This window comes from Ochotona princeps, chromosome 2 (assembly GCF_030435755.1).
Source record: "Ochotona princeps isolate mOchPri1 chromosome 2, mOchPri1.hap1, whole genome shotgun sequence".
Taxonomy (NCBI): domain Eukaryota; kingdom Metazoa; phylum Chordata; class Mammalia; order Lagomorpha; family Ochotonidae; genus Ochotona; species Ochotona princeps.
In genome coordinates, this window is record NC_080833.1 from 133,076,792 (window position 1) to 133,091,203 (window position 14,412).

A 14,412-nucleotide genomic window follows, 5' to 3' on the forward strand; every position below is an offset into this window, starting at 1 on the left:
GCATTGGGCCGTCCTCAACTGCTTTCCCAGGCCACAAGCAGGGAGCTGGACGGGAAGTGGAGCAGCCGGGATTAGAACCGGTGCCCATATGGGATCCCGGGGCTTTCAAGGCGAGGACTTTAGCCGCTAGGCCACGCCGCCGGGCCCGACAGTGACACATTGTAACCTATGAGAGGAAGGTACAGATATTTAACTAGACTGAGGTTGGAAAGAGAGGGGTTATTTAATGTCCTCTGTGGTACTTTCCGTTCAGCATTTAACAATACTTCCAACAATTAGTAGGTAAACAGAATTAAATGCAGGTTTATTTTTGGTGAAAGAAATTTTTGAAATCCAAGCATGTTTGAACTCCCCTTCCCCAATACATCTATATAAAGGCAAATAGCAACTCATAGTATTGAAGTCAAACAAGCACCAACTGCATCGAAAGATCAACATGAGGGCACAGCACAGTAGCCTAGTGGCTAAAGTCCTCACCCTGGATGCGCCGGGATCCAACACGGGCATCAGCTCCAATCCTGGCAGCCCCACCCCCCAACCAGCTCCCCGCCTGCGGCCTGCAGAAACAGTCGAGGATGGCCCAAAGCCTTGGGACCCAGCACTTGTATGGGAGACCTGGAAGAGTCTCTGGGCTCCTGGCTTCAGATGGGTGCAGCTCTGGCTGATGTGATTGCTTGGGGAGTGAATCATCAGATGGAAGATCCTTCCCCATGTCTCTCCTCCGGGCTAGTCAGTAAGATGTCACACAGGAAGTTCTTGGCCCCCCGCCACGTCTCCCTGGGCTTCCTGTCGGAAGCACAGCAGTGGCTGGCACTGCGGCAAGGTGAAGAGCTTCCCCACGGATGACGCCTCCAAGTCCATGCACCTGACAGCCTTCCTGGGCTACAAGGCAGGCATGACACACATCATATGCGAGTTGGACCAGCCGGGCTCCAAGGTGAACAAGAAGGAAGTGGTGGAGGCAGTGACCATCGTGGAGACGCCGGCTAATGGTGGTGGTGGGCATCGTGGGCTGCGTGGAAATGCCACGTGGCCTCTGCACCTTCAAGACCATCTTCGCCGAGCACATCGGTGATGAGTGCAAGAGGTGCTTCTGTAAGAACTGGCATAAGACCAAGTACTGCAAGAAGTGGCAGGACGACATGGGCAAGAAGCAGCTGGAGAAGGACTTCAGCAGCATGAAGAAGTACTGCCAGGTCATCCGTGTCATCGCCCACACGCAGATGCGCCTGCTGCGACAGAAGAAGGCTCACCTCATGGAGATCCAGGTGAATGGCAGCACTGTGGCTGAGAAGCTGGACTGGGCCCGCGAGCGCCTGGCGCAGCAGGTGCCCATGAACCAGGTGTTTGGGCAGGATGAGATGATTGATGTCATCGGTGTGACCAAAGGCAAAGGCTACAAAGGGGTGACCAGCTGCTGGCACACCAAGAACCTGCCCCGTAAGACACACCTACCGCCTGTGCAAGGTGGCCTGCATTGGGGCCTGGCATCCTGCACGCGTGGCCTTCTCTGTGGCGTGAGCTGGGCAGAAAGGCTACTATCACCGCACGATCAACAAGATCTGCAAGATCGGTCAGGGCTACCTGATCAAGGACGGCAAGCTGATCAAGAACAACGCTTTCACCAGCTATGACCTGTCGGACAAGAGCATCAACCCCCTGGGTGGTTTTGTCTACTATGGTGAAGTGACCAACGACTTCGTCATGTTGAAGGGCTGTGTAGTGGGGACCAGGAAGCGTGTGCTTACCCTGCACAAGTCCCTGCTGGTGCAGACCAAACGGCGGGCGCTGGAGAAGATTGACCTCAAGTTCATGGATACCACATCCAAGTTTGGCCATGCCCGCTTCCAGACCCTGGAGAAGAAGGCACTCATGGGACCACTCAAGAAAGACAGGATTGCCAAGGAAGAGGGAGCGTATTGTCGGGAGCATGGGCAGCCTGTTGCATCAAATTAAAAATGACTTTCTAGGAAAAAGAAAAATTCACTTGGGGAGTGAATCATCGGATGGAAGATCTTCCTCTCTGACTCTCCTTCTCCCTGTACATCTGATGTTGTAATAAAAAATAAATACATCTTTAAAAAAAGAATCAAATGTTCCTTCAAACTTACATTTCTCTTTGCACATATTCTATCATAAGTCTTTATCAAGCAAAAATGTAGTTGTTTCATTCTTCATCATCCTTCTAAACTATAAACTTAACTAAACAAAATATCTTTTTACATTTCATGAAGTTTTCACGGAATCCTTTGTACATAGCAAGTGTCAATACCTGCTGTGATCTCTCAGTGTCTCAAACCTCATTTCAATTGTGCTAGGATCCCATACAGGAACTGGTTCACGTTTATGTTTACATTTTGGTTGCTACACTTCCTATCCAGCTCCCTGCTTATGACCTGAGAAAGCAGTAGAGGATTGCACAATGGCTAATACATCTACAGCAAATTTAAAAGTTAATCAAAACCCAAATTCCCAACACGAACAATAAATCCCATTATGAAAGCCGAATCCTATATGCTTGCAATGGGGGAATCTCAACTGAACTTGAACTGTGGTTATGCAACAAGGTGGAGGAATCCACCATGGTGGGAGGGTTTGGGGAGGGGTGGGGAGAATCCAAGTACCTATAAAACTGTGTCACATAATACAATGTAATTAATGAATTTAAAATAAAATTAAAAAAAAAAAACAAAAAAAAAAAACACCTAAATCTTAATTCTCCTTACTTGCAAATAAATCAAAATTTACCTATAAAAAAAAAAAAAAGAAAAAAGCCGAATCCTAATGTGAACTTGAATCTGTACCCATAGTTTTTCAATATACTCAAAATCAGTCTACTAACAAAACACCTTTAAAAAAATCCAATAAAAGAAACTGCGACTCAGTAATTTTTCCTAAGAAATTTCAAAGATTTTTCTGGAGCTGCCACTGAGCACAGCAAATTAAACCACAGCTTGTGACACCAGCATTACATACAAGTGTACATTTCAGTCCTTGTGGCTCATTTTCCAGCCTTTGCTAAAATATCTATGATGGCTACAGAAGATTGCTTCGGTGTTTGGATCCCTGTCATCTATGGAGTAACCTGGTGAGTGTTCAGTTTTTCTAGCTTAAGCTTGGAACTATGCTAGTTATTGTGGTCTCGTGGGAATAAATATTTCAGAAGAAAGACCTAACTGCTGGCATACACTTGACCTTGGGTCTCTGATTTCTCTTAAATGAAAACATCCTAAATTGTGTTTTGTGTTTATTTGCTTGAACACAACCAGAGAATCAGACCTATCACACGCTTGTGCAATCCCTAGATGCCCAGAAGGCTGCTTGTTGACAGGCCAACACAGGAGAAGAGAATTCAATCTGGGTGGCCCACACAGGTGGCAAAGGGCATCATCATCTGCATTTAAATGGTGAACATTAGCAGGAAATGTAAAGTTAGAACAAAGTTAACATGTGATTCCAGGCAGGTTGTGAAAATGTCCTAGAATACATCTTAACCACGATGGAAAACTTCCCTAAATTCCCTCTTTCTGAAAAACTGAAATATTTGTAGGATATATTATACCTTTACAGAAATTATAAAGTACAGAAGAAAGAAAAATTTCTTGGGAAATCCTTTCTGTGACACATAGAATGTCAATGAATTTGAGGAAAGAAGTGGACCTATGTCAGCAGCACAAATGTACACACCTAGTAAGAATGGAGGGTAGGAAGATGGTCCCCATCAGTGGTGAACTTCACAAAGGTTCCAGAAGCCTTGTGCATCAGCCAACTGAAGAGCAGGACCCATTAAGAGGCTATGACATTCTCCACATTCTAACACTGCTATGGCAACTCCAGATTGTCACCTGATAATGGGCCCTCCCTCCAACCCTCAGAAGCATCACTACAGGCAGTGGCATTAGCTTAGGATTCTGGCAACTTCATCCTTGTTTGAGTGATTAAGAACTCTCATTTACTGAAGGGCACTGACAAAGTGATTCTCTAACGAAGTGAACATTGAGAACTTTTGTCATCCATGCCTCCATATAAATGTCTTTGACCTTGTTTGTTCTAAACATCATATGCTTGTTTCTCTTAATGCCTAGATCCTGGATTAATGACTGCCAGAAACATCAGCATGGCAGCAACTTCCAGTGCTCCAACAGATCCAAGGATAGAAATGAACCTCTTAGAACACCAGGTCTTGCATACCCAGCTGTCCAGCACTCCATAGGAGGTTGAAGATCTCAAGGAGAAGCTTCTTCCATCTGATCTTACTGCCTATGCCCTGGACAAGCAGCTACAAAAACACTGTAAGTTCTGGAGGTGGAGGGAGATTGTCTTTCTTCTAAGAAATGAGATGATGACATTGTTTTTCTTTTGAGAAATGAGTGATTATCTTTCTTCTGAGAAATGAGATGAGGTGCATGTTGGTCCTTGGGTTTAAATCCCTGTTACTGAATCCTGGTACAGACACAAAGGAGCTTGTTTACCACATGAATAGATGGAATACTCATTTGTTGCGATCCATTGTGTAGTGCAGAAGATGTTGCATACATGTAATACCATGGTGTTCTTCATGTCAGTCTATTCACTACTGAGGCCCAACTGGCCAGACATTGAGCTTATGACACTAATGGAAACTGGGGTGATCTCCATAGGATCTCAGTTTGAAAAGCATAAACAAGTTGTTCTCTAAAGCCCAGAGATACAACCAATGAGGGTGCACATGTTGCATGAGATGGGAATTTCTACTCCTGGAACTGAGATAGGTCTTAGGATCCCTTGTTGTCAGTGGACCCCTTGTTTTGGCCGGTGTGTCTGGGGTATAACAGAGACCCTCTCAGTACACTCTGTGCCTGAGTGAAGACACATTTGGGATGCAGGATTCCCAGCAGTTTCTGCTCTACCTTGAGTCCTAGGAATACAAGTGCATGCACAAGAGTGCAATGCTGGTAGTTCTCTAAGGAGGTGTCAATCCTATAGTTTTCTTTTAGAAGAACCATTGTGGGGACTTTTTCATCAGAAGGTCTGAATCAGATTAAAGAAAGAAAATGAAAAGATGCATTAGGAGAGAGATAAAAATAAAATTTCCACACTGCAGAGTGACCCACCCATAGGAGCAAAAGTGAATTCACTATGTCATAAAAACTCAAGAGACTGCCTCCTATATATAGGTTTGAATAGTGTCTTTCACATATTGGACTTTGATAGGTGATCCATCAATTTATTAGTGAAAGAGTTGTAACTTTCCATTATGTGTAGTTGAAAGACTTAAAATATCCATGTCTATACCATGACTCTTGTTTTATCTTTGAGATTTTGGTACATGTGCTTTTCAATCCCAGCACACAGCTCCTAAAGCAGTACCATCCTCTCGTGTTTGCCACACAGGAGCCTCATGCCCAAGCTGAGTGTTTGACTTGCGAGATGTCAAGCTTGGTAAAGAGGTTCGAGTCCTGGATTCAAACTGTATGGGATTGGGTTGGATCTGCCAAGCACCATTTGTATCATCCTATGAAGTTACCCAAATTGATTTTAAGCTTCCCTTTGCTCATCTTCTACATGGGTTGTACTAAAATCTCACATACCTGAGTAAGTGAGAAACAGATATGGAAGATTTTAACAGAGCAGCCACTCAGTGTATGTCCAAGCTAGGATGGACCTGGCTCCTCAGCAACATGGACCCTGGTTTCTGCAACAGTCATTGAGTCAGGTGGGTCTGAGTTTTTTCAGAATGTGAGCCGTACAAAGTCATCATGCAGCCTGTGCTATGGGAGAACATCCAGTGTGAGGAAGTGCAGCTGGAAGAGAGCCCAGCTGTCACCAAGAGGCTGAGGTAAGGGCATGTAGCAGGTTCAAGTTGTGGAATCTTTCTAGGACAGTGTTGCAGGCAGAGCTACAGTCTCTCCCAATGTACATTTCGCAAGTTGCTGAAGTTTTTAAAGATTCTTTGGAATATGGGTGTAAGAACAGGGAAGAGGTCACTGTGTGAAACTCCCTCATTTCTCCTTGGAGCAAGATTTTTTCCCACATATTTTCTCATAGGCATAACAGTTAGTCCTCAACTGACTCCCAACAGTGACTTTTCCCTTCTATCCCGCAGTAGGGAATTCAATATCTTAGTTCAACCTCACACAACACAACTGAGACAATGAAAGCAGAAACCACAGGAAAGAAGAGATGCCTCTATCTTACCCCATCAGCATCTCAATGATCTACTCAGACAGGAAAGTCCTGAGAGCTGCCAGCACTAGGGCCTCTGTGATCAGCTTTCTGAGGGACATATCTGGCACAGTACCATGCCCACAAGCTCAGTGAAAGTATTGTCTCTGTAGGAGGGAAAACATGCTAGGACAGAGGTTGTGGAACTCCACCCTCTCCTTAATGCCTGGAAGGAGGCAGCATGACTCTGGGACAGTCTGCAGTGTCCCCAGAGGGAGGCTTTGACAGGAGCTTCCTAGTAGTGAAAGGGCCTGGGCTAACATGCCTTCAGTGATTTCTCCCTGACGGAGCAGGCATAGGTTTATGGGGTGTGCTTAGTGGATATGAGAGTAGGATAGAAACATTGTTGGTCAGGGCATTTCCCCACTTGTGGACAAATTTATGTTTCCAATGAAACCATGGTGGGATTTGAGTTCTGAACCTGGAAACAAGCTTTGTATTGAGAGTGAGGAAACAGCAGCAACAAAACAGACTGGGAGGCTAGAGAAATATCAGTTAGGATGGCATTCATGTGACCTTCAAAGTCTTCACCTAGCTCTATGTAGGCCCCTGTAGTGATCTATCAGATGTTTCTGGTTGATTGAGGAAGCCTAAGGGCAGCATGTATGCTTCTTTTTTATTTTTATTTATTATTATTATTATTTTTATTATTGTTATTATTATTATTTGATGATACAGTTATAGAGGCTCCTGGGATTTCTATTATGCCCTCCGCCCCAACCCCCCACCTAGTTCCTCTATGTCATTACTATAGTATAGTTATTTATACACAGTCATATGTCCATCATTGCAGGCTTGGACAATGGCAGAGAGTCCAGCATCTTATTCTCAAGATATATTAAACAGTTTCATTGTAAGTCCATTTTTGTCTGGAAGTAGAAGTGCATACTACATTATATCCTCACATCTGGATATGTTAGTCTCCATTTCACAGTTACTATACTTCACCCATAGTTACTATACATTCCCTTAATTGAAAAGACACAAACAAAATCAACAACAGGAAGAAAAAAGAAATTAACAACACCAGGAAGTTATAAAATGCTATTGAATGAGTAATGTGTCACTGAAGAAATGAAAAAGAAACTCAAGAACCTTCTTGAAGAAGATGATGCTACTGTATGATCTATGAGTCACTGAATAATCAGAAGAAACTGCTTTGAAGAGATGAAGCTTACAAAAACAAAAAACCAAAAATCTATGAGACAAGTTTCCATTGATTTTTTATGGTGAAGTATGTCTCCTGTAGGCACCAAATAGACGTGTTTTGGTTTTTAATCCTGTCTACTAGTCTATGATGTTTGATTTAGCTTAAACTATTTGCATTCAGGGTTAATATGTATGGGTGGTAGTTTGGTCTTGTCCTTTTAGGAATGGGTTGTTCATTGATTTAGTCTTCTGTTGTCCTTTTACTGGGATGTGCTTCATATTTGCCTTTGGTTTTGTCGGGTGCTATTCCACTTCTCTGTCAAGAGAACATCTTGAAGTATCATTTGTAGGATAGTTTTGGAAGAGGCAAATTCTTTTAGATTTTCTTTACTGTGAAAGAATTTTATTTCATATTCAAAGACAAAAGAAAGCTTTGCTGGATAAATTATCCTAGGCTGACAACTTTCTTCTTTTAGATTCTGGAATATGTCACTCCATTCTCATCTTGTCTGTAGAGTTTCCTGTGAGAGGTCTCCTGTGAGCTTAATTGGCATTCTTTATATGTCAATTGATTTTTTTCAAGTGTACATGTAAGGATCTTTTCTTTATGCTCAATGGAAGAGAGCTTGATGACCATATGTCGTGGTGAAGATCATTTTTGATCAAGCCTGTTGGTAGTTCTATGCCCCTCCTGGATCTTGTTTCCCAATTCTTTCTCCAGATTAGGGAAATTTTCCTTTATTATTTCATTAAATATATTTGTAAAGCAAGTTTCTCTTTCTGCACCTTCTGGGACTCCCAGAACTTTTATATTTGACCTCTTAATAGTGTCTTTCAATTTTTGAATACTTTTTTGGCCTGATCCAGCTCTGCTTCCAGCTTTTAGTTTGCTTCCCCCTGGTGACAGGAAATACCTTCCAATCCTAACATTGTTTCTTCTGCTTGCTTCATTCTATTTTGGAGACTCTCCACTGTACTCTTAATTTGCTCTACTGTGTTCTTAATTTCTGATATATCAGCCTTGATTTGCTTTATTGCTGCTATTTCCTGTTTAACATATTCCTTGAATTCCTTGAACTCTTGTATGTGCTTCTCATTGTTGATCAGAAGCTTTATAATGAGTTTTCTGAATTCTGTGTCCCCCATTTTCTCAATGTCTCCCTCAGTTAACTCTGAGGTTAGCATAGGGTTTTGTTCTTTTACAGGGGAGTCTTCAGTAATATTCATTTGTGTCTTCTTTTGCTCTTGGTCATTGTACTTCTGGTTATCTGATTTTTTCTCCTTGGCACAGATTTCTAAGCTGTGTCACCCACAGGTCTACAGTTCAATTTTACTTATTGTAGTTGGTACCCAGCTATTTGCTTGCGGAATTGTGCCACTCCATCTCTCAAGTTCCAGATCTGGGTTCTTATGTTAGATTTCCACCGTAATCTCCACAGACCCAGCTCTTGGCTCACCACTCTCCACCTCCTGTGATATCATGCTGAGTTTGCACTGTTGTCTCTGCAACTTTTCTCCCACTTTTGGTTGGAGCAGGTCCCAAGATTATGGAGACACCGGGTGTCCTACATAGCTAGGTTGTTGTTGATGCTGATCTTGTCAGAACCTGTTGGACGTTAGGTCTGGGTGCCACACGGACCTATTTTGACCTGTACAATGCCACAGATGGTATCATTTTCCTACGGGACCAGTGCAATCCACTGAACTCAGTGAGTTCTAGCAAGCTCAGCACATGTGCAGTTCACTGTTCGCCCATGCAGTCCTAAAACTTTTGCCACAGTATATAAAATGGTGCCTGACATGCCACTACTACAGTTCTTGATCTGTTGGCCATCAGGTCTGAGGGCTACCCAGACCTGTCATCGGTGGAACTTGTAGAATGCTGCTTTGCTTCAGTTTACTGAGTCAGAAATGAGTTCACTCTCAACTCAGCTTATGTTCAGTCCTTTGCCTTGCCTTTGCCTCCTTATGCAAAATTGCACCCATTTTGGCTCTAGGGGTCTGACTGGCCTGTGAAATCTACCCTGTTCTCACACTGTCCATCTGGGATCTGCTGCTCTGTCTCTGCTCCTGGTCAAATCAAACAGACCAGCAGGATGGACAGTTATTTGGGTTCACTGCACAAGCTCGCAGTGAACGTCCCTTTCCACCTGGTTGCTGGTGGAGTTCCGGCTGCTGGTGGAGTTCAGATTGCTGTTAGTTGAATGTAGCTGGAGTACCAGCCACTGCAACACCACACCATTGTTTTTGCTTCTTCCTTGTGTCTGTTAGTCTCCAGGTACCCCACTGCTGTTGTTCTGTCCTCTCCTATTCCCTGGAATATATCATCTCTGTTTGATCGTGGTTAAAACTTTCTCCATCCATCTAAACTTGTCTTTGAACTATTCCGTCATCTTGATTGTCCACTTGTATGTTTCTTTAGAGACAAGAGTTGAGGCTTCTCTGGCCACAGATCAGCGTCATTGTGATATTCTACATGGAACTGGAACTGTTCAGTGTGTGCGCGACTTTTTCTGAATTTCTTTGTAGATGATCATGACCATCAGAAAAAGCAAGAACCACCATCTCTGACATTTCTGGCCCTCAGGTAACAAACAGGGAGCAGAAGGAGTCATGCACAGGTGAAATGAGAGAGGCTCTCAGAACTCCTAAGTGCTTTGAGTTATCCACATTCATGGGGGATTTTGTACAGAAACTTCTGGCCAAAACAGCTGCTCTCTTTTTACTAGGCTACATCCAATGTGCTCTCTAAAGTTAGTGCCATCTCCCTTGCCCTGGGTGACTTAAACATTCCCTAACACTGCAATGTCACTCTAACTGTGGTTTGTTGAGGTGAAGGGCTGAGTTCGGTGCATTGCTCTTCTGTATGATTCAAGTTAGCTTGTTAGCAGGTGTTCATTGCTGGGAAAGGCAACAAAGTAGCTGCTGCCTCCTCAAGGCCTGAGGGAGACACCTGGACATTATCATGACCTTGTCATCTGTAGCAACACAGGGGTCTGTGTTCACTCGGCCATGCCTGTCAGTCAGAAGCCTAAAGAGATGCAAAAGACAGAACTAAAACTTTCTGAGCCACATCACACTGAGAGGGCTTTGTGGATGCTCTCAGAAATCATTCTCAATGCCATCATCACGATCATTAGTCCTGTATCTTTAGTCCTGTTCCACTCTGGAAATTTTTAGTATCCATCCTAACAAATATTGAATTTTGTCTTGTGCTCTTTTCTATTTCTGTAGTGTCAACAGTGACTAAGGAGAGAGGCAAGTGAATAAAGTGCAATTAGGTTCATCAGGTAAAATCTTTTTTGCTCCTTTTGATAACCTTATCTCTATGAATTGATCAACTCTCTCTTCAGTATTTTCTGCTCAATAATCGGGAGGTTGAATGCCGTTCATGTGGATAACGGATAGTCACAAGATTGCAGGGCATTAGCTCCTTCCAGGCAGATTGAGGAGGAAATGATACATGGGACCATGCAGAGAGTTCTTACAGCATTGAACACAAAGGGGTAGGACAGAATATGGACATTTATCATAAGTGACGGTGGAGTATTCCCATGGGAAGGACATCACCCTGAACAAGAATGTGGAAAGGTGTGATGATGTCTGAGGGGACACTCACAGTTGTGTTGATGTTATACATATTCATTCTGACCACTGTTTTTCCTTTGTGGCATTTTTCATTTTTACTATGCTTGTTTTACTATGCTTGTTGTCCTTCTCTGTTGTCCTGCTGGTGTGGGACAATCTCACCTCAGAAAGGACATGCACACTGAGGGTGTGAGGGCTGTGGTTTTCCTTCCAGAACTGTGGTGGGATATTCCCTTCCTATTGAAAATTCCTCCCAGCCTGAAAGGTCATTCTGAAGAACACTCACACACTAGCAACACAGGGTGTCTAGTCATGGCCACAAAATGATGAAATGAAAGCTGCAGTTAAAGAAGTGGTGACAATCATGTAGATTCCCTGTCTTCCATTCTAGAATGCAGAGGTAACCACAGTTGTTCTTCTAAGATTCACTAGTTCTAACTGCCTGCTTTTCTCTTCCCTTCCTGTTCCTCAACTCCATTGCCTCATTCCTCTGTGAGCATTGCCTTCAGAAATCACTTACCCAAGAATGTTACTTCTGGACCCCCTTTTGGGAAAATCCTGTAACCAGGCACTTCATTACAGATGGGAAGCAGAAATAAAGTCCAGAGAATCAAAAATGGTATAGGTAGAATCTGATCAATCACAAAACCATTCTTGCGCTACTGAGCTTACTTTTTCTGGCTATTGAGAATTGTTGCTAGAAATGTCTCAAGGAAGAGACTCATGTGGATTCAACTACCAATATCTAGGAGAGCCTGCTGGGCCATGGTTAACTTTCTTACTCTCTTCATTCTGTTTGAATCTCACTTTTTTTTTTCTATTTTGAGGCACTTCTGGAAGAGGTTTAAAACATAACAAGTTTTCTTATTGCAAGTGTTCTCTACTGCCTGATTTGGCCTTAAGATTAAACTGTCCTCCAATGCTTATGAAAGTGACCTGCAGCCTGTATAATAATTGCATGTTATCATTAGCACATCATGTGGCCCTGTTATCAGCTCCATCATCATCTTTTGTAAAGTCAGAAAGGAACTTGGATGGTGTCTAAAGTCCCTGCTGACTCTCACGTCTTGGGTTTTTGCAATGGCTTGTCCACATTCTCATCAGAGACTAGGAAATGCAGATGGAATCAAGATTGTGGTTCTGCAGAATCTTTTCTCCCTCCTAGAATAGATGGTTTTGGGTGTGCACAATGGTACTTAAGAACATCCCTCTGAGAGAAGTAAAACCAGACATGGAAAATCAACAGAACAGTGGGTGATCCCACAGCCAGCATGTTCAAATAGGGCAACACTTCAAAATTCTGTGACAGTTGTTGAGGTGTAAGTTCAGGGAGAGCTTTCTCTAGCTTGTATCACATGCTCCTTGAGCAGGCTTGAGGCCCTGTCCCTCAGATCCTCCTCTCCCTGCAGCTCACTTTCTTCCTTGCCTCAGTGACCACTGAGAACTGCAACCTATCTCACCTATCATAATACCTGCAAAAGGTTATCACTTGGTTTCTCTCTTTTACTCTCTATTGATACTAAAGATTGCTAAAACTATGAAAGGATCTTGTAAATGTATAAGGCCAAATTAGCTACAAAAATTGAACAACAACAACAAAAAGAAAAGAACCCATCAACCAGCAGCACCAAACAATGAAAAGTCCTTACAGAGCAATGAATTTCACCATCACCTTCCACAATTGGTGATTTTTGTTCCCACAGCCATTTGGAGGACAGCCATCAGAGTCCATCAGCCTCCACTTGGTTAAACACCTCAGCAGACCAAGGCCCAGAGTCTTGGACTGTTGGGAGTCTTCAGCTGTCAGTCTATTAACAAAACACCTTTTATAAACTTCCACAGAAACAGTCCATGTCTCAGACTTTTTTCCTAAGAAATTTCAGAGGTTTTTCTGGAGCTAGCACTGGGCACAGCAAATTAAATCACAACTTGTGACACCAGTATTGCCACAAGCATAAATTTCAGTCCTGGAGGATTAATGGCTGCTAGAAACATCAGCATGGCAGCATGTTCCAGTGCTCCAATAGATCCAAGGATAAAAATGTACCTCCTAGAACACCAGGTCTTGCACTCCCAGCTGGACAACACTCAACAGGAGCTTGAGGATATGGGAGAAGCTTCTGCCATCTGAGTCTACTGCCTATGCCCTGGACAAGGAGCTACATAAACACTGTAAGTTCTAGAGGTGATGAGTGATTGTCTTCCTGTTGAGAAATGAGTTGAGATGTAGTTTGGGCTTTGGATTATAATCCCTGGTACTGAATCCTGGTACAGATACAGAGGAGCTATTTATTATAGGAGCAGGTGTAAAACTCTGTGCACTGCAGGAGATTATACAGACATGTAACATCATGGTGTTCTTCATGACAGTCTATTCAATATTTGAGGCCCAAATGTCACAACACTGATATTGTGATACTGATGGAAACATGAGATGTGAAGAAATATTCCTGGAGCCCATGTTTGTCTTACAACCCTGCTTGAGCGTCAGGGGACCTCTTGTTTCAGGCAGTGTGCTGGGGAGTTAACAGAAACTCTCCCAGTGCACTCTCTCACTCCCTCAGTGAAGACTCTTTGGGGATGCAGGATTCCCAGCAGCTTCTAGTCTACCTTGAGTTCTGGGAACACAAGGGCATGCACAAGAAGAGAATGGTGGTATCTCTATATGTATGATTCAACTGGTGTTATTCCTAATTCTATGTATTTTTCATTTATGAAGAACCATTGTGGGAATTTTTTCATCAGAAGGTCTGAATCAGAGTAAAAACAGGAAATGAAGCAATGCTTTCTGAGAAGAGATAATAATAAAAATTTCACATTTCAGTAGAATCCCATGAAAATGGTTTTGGAAGTGAACAAAATGCAGGTAACAGCTGAATTATTTTCTGTGTTCACACAGCATGTAGAGAACAGAAGTGCTGGTCTGATCTCGGCTCTCTGGCCAGGTTTCCATCTTTCCTAAGCCTCATTGTCCTCCTGTGTTAATATCTTATAGAACAGCACCCACTTCTCAGAAAGAATTGACTATGTCATATAGAATGAATGGGATGATTCCTGTCCATAGGTTTGAATTGTAATTGATTTATGTTGGACTTTGATAGGTGATCAAACAATTAGTGAATGAGTTCTTCTTTCACATATGTGTTGTCTAAAGACTTACAATACCCAAGTGTATACAGATGACTCTTTTTTTTATTTTTGAGATTTGGGTGTATGTAATTTTCAGTCCCAGAACACAGGCCCTTTAACAGTATCATCCACTGGTGTTTGCCACAAAAAGAGGAGCTTCATGCCCAAGCTTAGTTTTAACCTGTGAGATGCCAAGCTTAGTAAAGAGACCTAGGTCTCAGATTCACACTGTAGGGGATAGGGTTGGATCTGCCCAACACTGTTTGTGTCACCCTATGAAGTTACCCAATGAACCTTAAGCTTCCCGTTGCTTATCTTCTTCAGGAAGTGTACTAAAATCCT

The 14,412-nt window shown here is 42.9% G+C and overlaps 1 pseudogene; it reads left to right on the forward strand.

The window, feature by feature from the left end:
• Positions 1-738: 738 nt before the first annotated feature.
• LOC131478308 (large ribosomal subunit protein uL3-like) lies at positions 739-1,956 on the forward strand (annotated as a pseudogene).
• Positions 1,957-14,412: the final 12,456 nt, after the last annotated feature.